The 12,240-nt window shown below is 42.4% G+C and overlaps 1 protein-coding gene across 5 annotated transcripts in view; it reads left to right on the forward strand.

Moving 5' to 3' along the window:
• Positions 1–12,240, forward strand: part of IKBKB (inhibitor of nuclear factor kappa B kinase subunit beta) — a 61,813-nt gene that overhangs the window by 18,426 nt on the left and 31,147 nt on the right. The window lies entirely within an intron of this gene.

Genomic DNA, 12,240 nt, shown 5'->3' on the forward strand with positions numbered 1-12,240 from the left:
CTCTTACTGTCCTTGGACTTGGATGAGGGTGTCTGCCACTGTCTCTGAGAAGGTCAGGGAAAAGAGTGACCTCAGATCACAGAGCTCAGATGCAGTCTTCTGGAACCTGCTGCCTGCTCTGGAGGGAACGTGGACGGGGGTCTCCGCAGGTTAGCACATGGCTCCAGCCTTCAGACGTGAGAGAGGGCCTGATCCAAGCCTCTTTTTTTTTTTTTTTTAAATCTCCGAGGTTGTTGGTACAAGTTGATAGTTTAAAGTTTAAAGTTATCCAGAGCTTATCACTGAGTGTTTGCCCCCAGACGTGGGCACTGATACAGTTTTCATCCCTCTCCCTTGTGAGCTCTTTGAAGCTGCATGTTTTTTTATTTTCGTTTGCTCAAACTTTTTTTTTTTTAGAAAAATGTCAAGTGTATAGAAAAGTTGAAAGAGTAGTACAGTGAAACCCACATACCTTTCAACTGGGTTCACCAGTCATTACCATCTTGCCACATTTGTAAACCTGTGTTTTCTAACTTTTGTCCTGGAAGGATACGTGGGCCTCCAGTCTCTAAAACGCTTTGTTTCGTAGGTATGGGTCCACCTCTACCTTACCCTGCACCACTTTTCATAGAGGGTGGGCAAGAAGGAAATGAAGGCAGGGAGAGCCCAGCAATGACATCAAGTTAGGATCCAAACAATCTGATGCAGAAAATTCCATCTCCCTCTCTGTTTCCCATGTCTTTGTCCTTTGGATGGAGTTCACTGTGAGGACAAGTTGATGTTGCACTAGTTTTATCTGACTTGAATGGTGTCCACCACCGGCCAGGCTGATTCCTTCATGAGTTGGCCTGGGTGGGTCTGCCGGAAGGGCCCTCTTTGTTTGCCTGGAGGATCTAGTCCATAGGTTAAGAGTCCCACCTGTTTTCCTGACACTTACTTTGCCACATGGCTCGCCAAGCCAAATTTTGCTTAGACAATACTTGTCTTGTTACCCCAGTGACCAGATTACTCATTTATTCTATGTTGAGTTCCGTTAAAGGCAGGTTAGTAGGTTGGGAATATTCTTTTGCTCTTCATGGAAAACTTATTTTATTTCTTTCTGGTTAGAGCTTTAAGTCATTTTTTAAAATGTTATTCTCTCAGATATTTTTCTTTCACTGATGAGATTGTGCATTCAGCAAATAGTTATTAAGAAAGTCTTTATTGGCTGGAGTACACAGAACATTCTACTTCCTCATATAACTTTTACTTCCTCAAGTGATTCTGTAGTGATATTAATAGTGCCTCTGCTGGTCGTGTCTTCTTTGGACTGGGCACATTTTGTATCCAGTTACCATTGACTGTTGTGACAGCCGTCATTATGTATTGAAGTTGTAGGTGTGTGTTTAAGTCCCACGTAAGTCAGAGTTATGAATGCTGATAAGTGCCCAAGTGCGTATGTAGTTCAGCTCTCCTACAGGTGGATGAACATTCAAATTCTTTAGGTCACTGATTCCCTCTCTTTCCTCTTCATGACCCTAAATTGGAAATAATGAGGCTTTGAAGTACTAATGCACTAGAATTAAATTCTTGAAGGCAGAGACTTGAGTCATTGCTATATCTCCAGCGTCTGCAGTAGTGGTATCTTATGTAGCAGCTTCTCTGTAAATATCTGTCAAGTGAATGACCTAAATCCCAAAGGAAATTAAAATAAGTAAGGACCTGCTTAAAAAAAAAAAAGTTCATAGATAATAAACAGTCCCAGGTCAAACGCCCATTCCTCCGCTCATTGGCATTGCGATTTTAGTTTTTGAGAACATCTGTTTTATTGGCTATAGAATGGGACTGTCACTTGCCTCATTAGAATTGTTACGAGGATCAAATGAGGTGCTGTACCAACAGCTGCCAGCACAGTGTCGCCTGCCCCTAGCATCATGTGCCGCTAGCACATGTTTGTTCCATTCTCAGTTCCTTCCCCCTCTGGATTTGGATTAATAGCATCCCTTTTGAAACACCTCAGTCACCCTGATTTGGGATCTGGTAAGCCAGGCTGCTGGTTCCCTTGTTGAAACTTCCCTTCCTGGAAATGGTTACCTTTCAGACCTGTTCCTGTGTCAGTCACTTTTTGGAGGCAGTCACATCCCCTGGTATTGTGGTTGTGGAGGTTGTTGATAAGCTTGTATTTTACTTTCATTCCCATTTCTGATTTGTGTACAAGGTTTATCACATTTATTTCTTTTGCAAGGATCTCCCCACTGAGAGTTCAGAAGCTTTTCTTGGAGCTCATCTAATATAACTCTTTTGTATTCTGAAACATTTCCTGAGCATATTTTGTTCCAGTTTGTTCCAAGTGCTGGCCTCATGTTTCCTTTGTTGGAGTTGCCACTGCTGTTCTCTGCTGAGTCGACTTCACATAAGGGGCAGAGCCACACCCTTGACCACGGGGTCCAGAATTCATAATCTTCTCTTCTGGATTAAACCTGTTTTAACGTAAAACCTCTTCTGCACCACTAACCTTACAGAGATGCCTACTCAGAGCAGCATCAAGATAATAGAAAAGATTTTTCCAATGAACTTTATATTGGCCAAGAAGATACTACAGAGTACACATGAGAAAATGAGCAGTTGCCTGGTGAGCATGTGCCAGGACATGCTAGACATATTAGACAAATTCTTTTTTTTTTTTAAGATTTTATTTATTGATTTGAGAGAGCGCGTGAGTGAGCACGAGTGGCGGCGGGGGGTGGGGGTGAGGGGCATTGGCGTGGGCAGAAGGAGAGGGAGAAGCAGACTTCCCGCCGAGCAGGGAGTCCGATGTGGCCTGAGCCACGTGACCTGAGGTGAGGGCAGGTGCTTAACTGACTGAGCCACCCAGGCATCCCTAGACAAATTCTCTTGTGCTGGTAAAAGATCAGGAGACAGGTACAGATGCAGCTGGAAATGATCTGGATTTCCATATAACCCTAAAATAGCTCAAGGAAGTTACATCTAAGTGGACTCTATTTAAACAGTCTTGCTCATTATCCTTTGGAAAATATTGGAGTGTGTTTCCTTTTGCCAGCAGAGGTACAAACTCCTGAGACAAGGTTGAGGGACAGATGGACACATGCCCATGTCTCCACCATCTGATGGGGACCTGCCTGTGCCTTGGCCAGCTGGGTGGTCCCAGTTGTGTGATCTCATGGCCTTATTGGGTCTTCAGTCTGAGTCGATCTTCCTTGGTTCTCCGGATCGCCAGTTCACTGTGGGGACTGACCATCTTGTCCTCTGAACCTTCAGGAACCCCACTCCCCATCTCATCTGTGCTGCATTCTCAGAGTCACCATCTCTGTTCCTGTTGGAGCTCCTCCTCTCAGGCAGCAGTATGTCAACATTAAAAAGCAGAGAGGGTTTCAAAGAGAATACAGGGCTTTAGGGAAAAGAACTTCATCTATGAATCAGAAAATTGGTCTCTCTATTTAGTGTTTCTGTCTAATTGTAGATTTATAATACAGGAGGATTACCTGATCTCAGAAATTCAGATCATTGGTATATAAAGTATGTTGGAAAGCATAAGTGAACTTTGTAATAATAGAAGACAACTGCCTTTCGGTCCTGGCTTCTCCATGTTCCCAGCTCTGTCACCTTGGGCAAGGACCTTTTGGTCTGTTTATTTTTTCATTTCTTCTCTATGGAAAACTGTGGTAACTTTCTGGGCCTACATGTCCTCAACTTTAAAATGAAGAGGTTGAGCTAGGTGGTCTCTAAGGTCCCTTCTAACTAAATATTTCATTTTTATTATTCAGGGGGCTGGTTTTCAGAATGGGCACTCCAGAATGTCTTTGACACCCTCTCCGCTGTCCCAGCCTGACCGCGTGCCTGGTGTCTCACCTCTCCCCTAATGGGTCATCTTCCGCCAGAGTTTTGTCTAGATGCTTTCTGTTCATTCCTGCTCCATCCCCTTTGTCCTTGTCTGCACCTGGGCTGACTGCCCACTGCTTTCCAGTATTCTGTTTGCCAGGCTGTTCTCACGACATCTTTATCAACCATATTCTCTCCAAAGTCTGTGTATTCAACCCTGAGCTCTATCGTCAACTCCATACCCATGTCTGTGTACTTCTCCCAAAGTCATTACCAAATGGAAGTCCTAGATTTCTTCCTTAAGCCAGATCCTTTCCCAGCATCCCTTTGTTGTGTCACCAGCCCATCTTCCCATCGGCAACCCAGACATGAATCTCGTCTCTTAGAACCTGCCCTCTTCCTGCTCCATACCCTCTCATTTAAAGGCTCCAGATCCTTTCAGCCCTCCTTTGTGTCACATATCCCGTTTTTCCTCTCTGTTCCCACTGCCTGCTCTATGTCAGTGTCCGAGCAAATCACTGTCATGATCCCTCACCCGGCCTCCCTAGCCCCATCTTACTCACCCATCTTCCATGCTTTTGAAGAGGACACTTTTATCATAATCCTTCAAGGCCAGACCTCTTCACCTCACTTTCTCTCAATCCACTGTTGCCAACTTAGCATCTATATGGCTCTCAAAACCCCCTTAATCAACCTCCTGCTACCCTTCGCACATGGCCGCTCTCTTTAGAATGCTGCTCCTACACCTCCCCCGCGACCCTAAGCCTTCCTGTCTTCCAGGACACGGCTGTAGACCTGCCCTGACCTGTCACTCACAGTGGTTCTCCTTCTCATGGCTTTCCTCCGCCCGCTGCCTCCTGCACTTGGTACTTGGTGTCTCTTCTATCGCTGTGGGATCTCTGCCCGTGCTTGACCGTGGAGACTGACTTCTGGCGCGGGGGCTGCTGGCCAGACTCTGCAGTAAGTGAAGAAAATGCCTTGCTTCAGTGGCACATTTCCCACAATACCTAGGAAATACAAGACACCTTATCAGTACTTGTTGAACGAACAAGAATGGTTGTGCACTTTTCCCTCAGCACTCAGTGTGACTGCCTTGTTAACCTTGCTGATTAATCATAGGGGCTATTTTAGCCAAGAAACCCTCAGCTGGATGAAATCTTTCTCCATGTGTTCACACTGGGCCTTCTGATATGTTTTGTTTGGAAAGTCTAGTGACAGCAGAGTGACTGGCACATAGTAGTATGAAATGTGAAAAAACAAAATTCAGCTGAGTCGATTTTAAAGATCTTACTGGCTTTATTCAGTGATTCATGAATTGGGCAGTGTCCAATCTAGCAAATAGAAAGGAGCTCTGAAGAGCTGTAGAAAATGAAAGACTTTGATAGGCAGAAGGCGGCAGGACAAGGAAGTTACTAGTAAAGAGTGGATTGTTTCAGGTAAGGTCACCTTTTTTTGGAGATGGCAGGGGTCCCATCAGGCAGATTACCTCATTAGTGCAGACTGGGTAATTCCAGACTGACTAAGATTACATTCTTGGGAGAGGCTGAATCTATGGTTAGGTTAGGTATTAAGTCTCAGTTTGGTGATGTGGGCTTAGCACAAGTGACTCCATTTTGGGCCTTTTATCTCTTTTTTTTTTTTTTTTTAACAATTCCTCCCTTTTGATTAGACTTTCAGCTTAACTAAGAGATGTGATCAAAATTTAAGGCATTAGCGCCACTCCAAGCTACTGCTCTGAAGTTCTTATAGCTCTTGCCGAATCTCTGTGGTATTCACAGGTCACGACTTGAGGTTCTCATTTTTTCAGTCAGTAACTCTCTTCATTCCTTTTTCGACATTCCAGTCTTACGGAGACCATTTGGCGGCTAGTGGCAGTGAACATGCATTTACAACTTTTTGAGGAAATACAGTGTACCAGGGCGATGACTGTGATTATTATATGCAGGGTGATTCCTGATGTCTAGAGTGCACTTCAAAGCCATGGTCTCAAGGCCCAAGCCAATCAAAATTAAATAAAGAATGACTGTGTTGAGTCCCTTTGTTAGGCCAGGCGGCTTAGTTCAGTGATTTTATGTAGCTGAGTTCCAGCTTCCCCAGAAGTGTCAATGCAGGGGCAGCAAGCACTGTCACCCATAGCACAGACACCTTGCTCAGCTGCCGGATTATCAAGAAGGACTGTCCTTTTATTGAGCGCAACTTTGGTCAGAGTCTAAGGATTTTTGTTGGGCACCTGTTGCCATAAGAGTTCAGGAGAGCTTCTTGATCATTTGTACCACTAACTGGGAAAGCAAGGATCTGCAGAAGGGAGCTAATTTTGAATGCCTCCTGGTAATTCCCATTTGAGTCTATGGCACGGGACTGGCATGGAGGCCGGTGAAATTTAGGGGTCTGTGGTCCACACAGGCGGTTTTTATTCTCATTGCCCTTGCCTTGTGTCCCTTTCTTTGTATAGAGCCTGGATGCAAGGTTCCCTGGGTTTGGGATTGTTAACCAGGGACCAGGAAATGGGCCCCCTGGGGTTAGGGAGTCTGACACAATAGAGAGGGGGCAGAGTTTGTTCTAGAGAAACTGACACATTGGAAATTGGATGTTTGTGATAGGCAGAAGTGCACAATCACCACCATTGTGGCCTGCCCAACAGTTATTTGGCGGTTGGGTTACCCACCTTAGCAGTGGCTTGCAAGATACAGAGGACGGTGTTCTCTTCCCAGGCCAGTGCCAGAGTAAAGGGCAGAAAAGGAGGAAGAAAGGATTTCATGTTTAAAGTATGAAGTCTTGATCTGGTGGCTTGGGTGGAAGTAGACTACTTTGGTGTTAGCTATTTCTCTTCCTAGTCAATTTGATTTTGAGGTCTTCAGCTGGTGTGTAGTCCCTGAAGTCTGAAGGAGCCCTTTTTAACTGGTAGACGTGGACCTAAGTCCGTGAAGTCTGGCTGCCATTTGTGTGGTGAGGAGGACCTAGTGTAGTCCCTTCAAAGGAGATTCAAGGGCAGTCTTTGTCCTTATTGATTCCAAATCAGAAGGGTGGGAGAAAATTAGAAACGTTAGTTTGGAGAATCATAGCTAGATATTTGAAGAAACTAGAAGAATTCAGGATCCAGTCCAGTTTACGGGTATATAACAAAACCTCAAAGAAAATTAACAGGACTAGAATCTAATATTTACAAAAGTGCAAACAATTTTTCTCTACAGTTACCCTATTTTTTAATTAAAGATAATTGCAGTAAAACCAATTTGTTTGCATTCAACTTGGCCTGATTACTTAGATAAATGCAGCAAGAATCGTGATTAGTCATATAAGCTCCTTTTAAGACTACTTTGTGGAACTTTTCATAAAGAATCAGATCGAATTCTTAAAAGCCTCTGAGGCCAGGAAGCCACTCCAAGGACTTACCATCAGATTTTACCTGCAGTACCAATAATTTGGGTGAATTTCTCTCTCCTCGAGGTTCCCCTAAATATCCTGAGGTTTCTGGGCCTGCCAGGAAGTGACCTTTCTTACTCATCTGGTAAGGCTGCTAGGAACCTTTTATAAGCAAGGTACCAAGTAATTTTTCCAAACAGTTCCTTAAACTGTCCCGTCATATCTGAGTCTATAAACATCTTTCTTAAATGTGACATTTTAGTCAAGTCCTTGGTAATATAGCCCATGTTTTTAATTTTGTCCTGTTACAAGGAGAATGGAGTCTTACTGAACTTACACAGATACCTAACTATATTACCATGATAAGAATACTCAAGAGATTCTGGATTCTGGAGGGATCGGGCAGGGAGAAAAAGGAAAGGTTTTGTTCATACTTTTGTTACAAAGGTATGCTTTATCAAATTGCTGTAAGTCATAGGTAGCTTAAAAAGTTTCCTTAAATCTGGAAAGGAAAAACAAAACATTGAGGAACCAGCAGTGTTTCAAACAAAAAGTCATAATCATCCTCCTCTGGTCATTCAGTCATTTAATTAACATCTGTTCTGCTTGAATCCAGTTCTTCCATTAGTTCTGGAAATTCTTACTGAGGACAGTTTTATGATCTTAAAGTGATCAGAAACCTGTACTCGCCAAAGTTCTTTCCAGAGTACAAACCTGTTCTCTTTGAAGATGGAGCACTTGCACAAAAACACTTTCTTTCTTTTTTTTTTTTTTTTTAAAGATTTTATTTATTTGAGAGAGAGAGAATGAGAGACAGAGAGCATGAGAGGGAGGAGGGTCAGAGGGAGAAGCAGACTCCCCGCCGAGCAGGGAGCCCAATGCGGGACTCGATCCCGGGACTCCAGGATCATGACCTGAGCCGAAGGCAGTCGCTTAACCAACTGAGCCACCCAGGCGCCCCCAAAAACACTTTCTTAAGAGCATCAGAGTAGAACAGTAACTCTCTGCAAGTGACAAAGACTTAAAAATGCCCATTGTTAAAAATCTGATGAGAGTTCATTTGATAAGGACATTTAGTAATTTCTGTGATATACAACATTTTAGGATAATAACTGGAATTATCATTGGTAATATTCTAGAACATGTAGATTTCCAGGAATTTCATACAGTTTCTGGAACACTTACAAATCCACGCAAGTACAGAATAAAGAAAACTTAGTATTACTCCCCACTTGACAATGCTTTCCATGTAATTTAACATAGCAAATAAGCCCAATTAGTTTTCCACACCCTTTTGTATGGAGAGAATAAATCTTTTGAGATGTTCCAGGAGCCCTCTGCAAAATATCAGGTAGTTCAAGGTCAGAAAGACTTCATTTAGACCAATAGTCCAAGAAAACTTTGTCCTTTTAACAGAGAAAAACCAAATTCTAATTTTGTACCAGCTTATTTTTGATCTTAAAAAACTCCTCTTTTATTCAAATAAATTCATTTTAATCTTAGCTAACTTGACCACACATAAAATTCCTTTCCCAGGATTTCCTTTTTTACAAACCTTCTACATCTTTTTTACATTCAGATTTGTCCTGTGTTTTTCCTCTTTTCCATTCTGAAATAAGTAGCCTCACTTTAAGACAAAATGTCTTTTCCCTCAACAGAAATGCCTCTCTGTTCTTCATACCTTCTTTTACCAAAAACACACACCCTGCTTTCCTTGCGTACAGAGATATTTCTCTTATCATTTCCAGTAGCTTTGATTATGTATTATTTAGAATTTTTAACCCTTAGAAACTTTATAGTGAAAACTAAGACGTAAGCAGTTGTGAACTGCCTGTTACACCAACATTCATTACCATGCAAATGTATGAATATATTTAATAATTTTTAGAAGCATATGCTTTTGTTTAAACTACCCAGGGAAACTTCATGAGACATTAGACAAAGTCAGCCATCATCCTCTTATTTTTCCTGTTGACGATATAATATAGATATCATACGTTCATATCATATTATCATATAGATAATATCAGGTTATTTGACTTGTAAAACTACGTAGAATAAATGTTCTATGTCTGCATCATATTTAATGCTGACAACACTGAAGACATGTCTATTTTAATTGAACCAACAAACTTAAATTAACTTTAATACTGAATATTTTCCCAGAACATATGAACCTGAAAGGCATTTGGGTTAGTTTCTATTATATTTCTGAGAATTTTAGGAATACTTCATATAAATGCTTGTTTGTTTTTAAGCCAATTAAATAGAGCCCTTTTGCATATGAATTTTGGCAGTACCATTCAGAGGAAGAATATACCACACATCTGCAACACACGTACATATAGTCACCCATAAATATACAGACGTATGCAAACAGAGCCCTTATAGCTTTCGTTTTAAAATGGTAGCAATAAGATGGGTATGATAATGCAAAACTCACTAATTTATAAAAGAGAATTTGGATCCAAATCAGATTTCTGGCAGATGAAATAAGGTTATCTACTTAGATGCTTAAAGCTTTTTCTACCAATATTCGTGGGGAAGACACTTAAGATTTGTAGTTGTCCTTAAAAGTAAATGTATGGAAGCTGTGGACCAGATTTGGGACATGGGAGCTTCTACAGCAATTTGTATTTGTAAATAACCTCCCCCGCTTTTTTCTTAAGTCTTAGGAATTGGGGATGGTCTAGATAAGAGTTCCTGGAGACAAGCAGGTAGAGCATTTACCTCTCAAAGGCTCAGGGAAAGAGTGCAAGTTCCTCTAAGAAGTACTTTTGGGGGTGCCTGGGTGGCTCAGTCAGTTGTGTCTGCCTTCGGCTCAGTTCGTGATTCTGGGGTCTTGGGATCAAGCCCTGCATCAGGCTCCCCGCTCAGTGGGGAGCCTGCTTCTCCCTCTCCAGCTCTGCCATTCCCCCTGCTTGTGCTCTCTCGTTCTCTCTTGTCAAATAAATAAATAAAATCTTTAAAAAATAAAAAAAAGATTAAAAAAAGAAGTACTTTTGTTCCCCAAAGTCAGAATTTTCACAGTCCTTACAAGTCTTTTGAGAAAACTAGGGGAGGTTTTGGGATTGGTAAAAAGGATAGGTGGGCTTTGAATTGTTTCTAGAGCTGCATTTCTGGTTTTGTAAAGATTTGTAAGGCAAGGACAGTTGCTTTTAATTTCTCAAGGAATTGGGCTGTAACTTAAGTGATAACATAGGCTGATTTACCCATTTAAACCACATTATCTTTAATTTGCTTTTTTTATATATCAAGGAGAAGATTTCTAATTAAAATCAAAAGATTGGGGCACCTGGGTGGCTCAGTTGGTTAAGCGACTGCCTTCGGCTCAGGTCATGATCCTGGAGTCCCGGGATCGAGTCCCACATCAGGCTCCCTGCTCGGCGGGGAGTCTGCTTCTCCCTCTGACCCTCCTCCCTCTCATGCTCTCTGTCTCTCATTCTCTCTCTCGCAAATAAAAAAAAAAAGTAAATAAAATCAAAAGATTGCTGTGTTCTAGATTTAGAGCCATTTGTCTTTGGAATGTTTAGCAAATCCTTCTGCAAAGGCTTCAGAAGTTTTTTTCTTTCCCTCTGGATACACAGTTTTATTTTAGTTTAGGGGAGAAGGCCTAAAAAAAAAAAAATTGCCTATCAGGCTCTGAGTATCAGCTTCCAATTTGGCCAACTTCTGACCACAGTGTTATTTTTTTATTTTTTTTTTAAACATTTTTTGGAGTCTTTTTCTTTTCTTTTTTTTTTTAAAGATTTTATTTATTTATTTGAGAGAGAGAGAATGAGAGACAGAGAGCATGAGAGGGAGAAGGGTCAGAGGGAGAAGCAGACTCCCCGCCGAGCAGGGAGCCCGATGCGGGACTCGATCCCGGGACTCCAGGATCATGACCTGAGCCGAAGGCAGTCGCTTAACCAACTGAGCCACCCAGGCGCCCCCACAGTGTTATTTTTAAAAAGTCCTTTCAGGGGCACCTGGCTGGCTCAGTTGGTAGAGTGTGCGATCTTTGATCTCAGGGTTGTGAGTTCAAGCCCCATGTCGGGTATAGAGATTACCTGGAAAAAAAAAAAAGTCCTTTCAAATATTTTGTCAAGTTGGAGCTGGGACAAACGGTAAATATTCCTGGCAGTACTGAACTATCCTTTGGACTCAAGAGGCCTCCCCAGAGAGGATGCAAAAGATATTTTCTTTTCTTTCCTCTCTCCACTGGGTACTAGAAACAGATATCAGGAAGAGCTGACTCTAGTAAGAATTCTCAACTTAGCTGGCTTCTGCCAGTCTTTAAGGATCCCATCTGTAGACTCTGAGTGGGGTTTAAAGTAGAGAGTGTAGCTCCTGTGTCTACCAGAATTTGGTAAGGATTTTCATTAGTTTTAATTTCAGTTTCCCCTTAGCTGTTTAAGGGAATAATGTAGCACTTTACCAGAAAATCCCTCAGAGTCTCATAATTGGGGGCCTTCCTTCGGAGGCAGATATGTGAAGGACATGCACAAAACCTTTGAGAAAACCTTTTTTCCAGTGTCCCAGTTGATTGCCAATGAAACATTGATTTCCAAGCCAGTTTTTTGATAATGCACCCCTGGGAGGAGGCAATGCAGAAGACCTAGGTGTTTATTTTTTATTTGTTGAGAGAGAGGATGGGAGGAGCGTGTGTACGAGCAGGGTGGGGGGACAGAGGCAGAAGGAGAGGGAGAGAGAATCCTAAGCAGGCTCTACATTCAGCACAGAGCCCGGTGCGGAGCTCAACCCCACAACCCTGAGATCACTACTTGAGCCAAAATCAAGAGTCAGACACTCAACCAACGGAGCCACCCAGGTACCCCTAGGTGTTGTTCTAGATACCTTTTGTGTCTGATTTTTCATTAGCCTTTTTGCAATGAAACTTTTTTTCTTTTTTTTTTTTTTTAAAGATTTTATTTATTTATTTGACAGAGAGAGACACAGCGAGAGAGGGAACACAAGCAGGGGGAGTGGGAGAGGGAGAAGCAGGCTCCCTGCAGAGCAGGGAGCCCGATGCGGGACTCGATCCCAGGACCCTGGGATCATGACCTGAGCTGAAGGCAGTCGCTTAACCAACTGAGCCAC

The sequence above is a fragment of the Leptonychotes weddellii genome, chromosome 2, assembly GCF_054177405.1.
Source record: "Leptonychotes weddellii isolate Sample4059 chromosome 2, ASM5417740v2, whole genome shotgun sequence".
In the NCBI taxonomy this organism is placed as follows: Eukaryota; Metazoa; Chordata; class Mammalia; order Carnivora; family Phocidae; genus Leptonychotes; species Leptonychotes weddellii.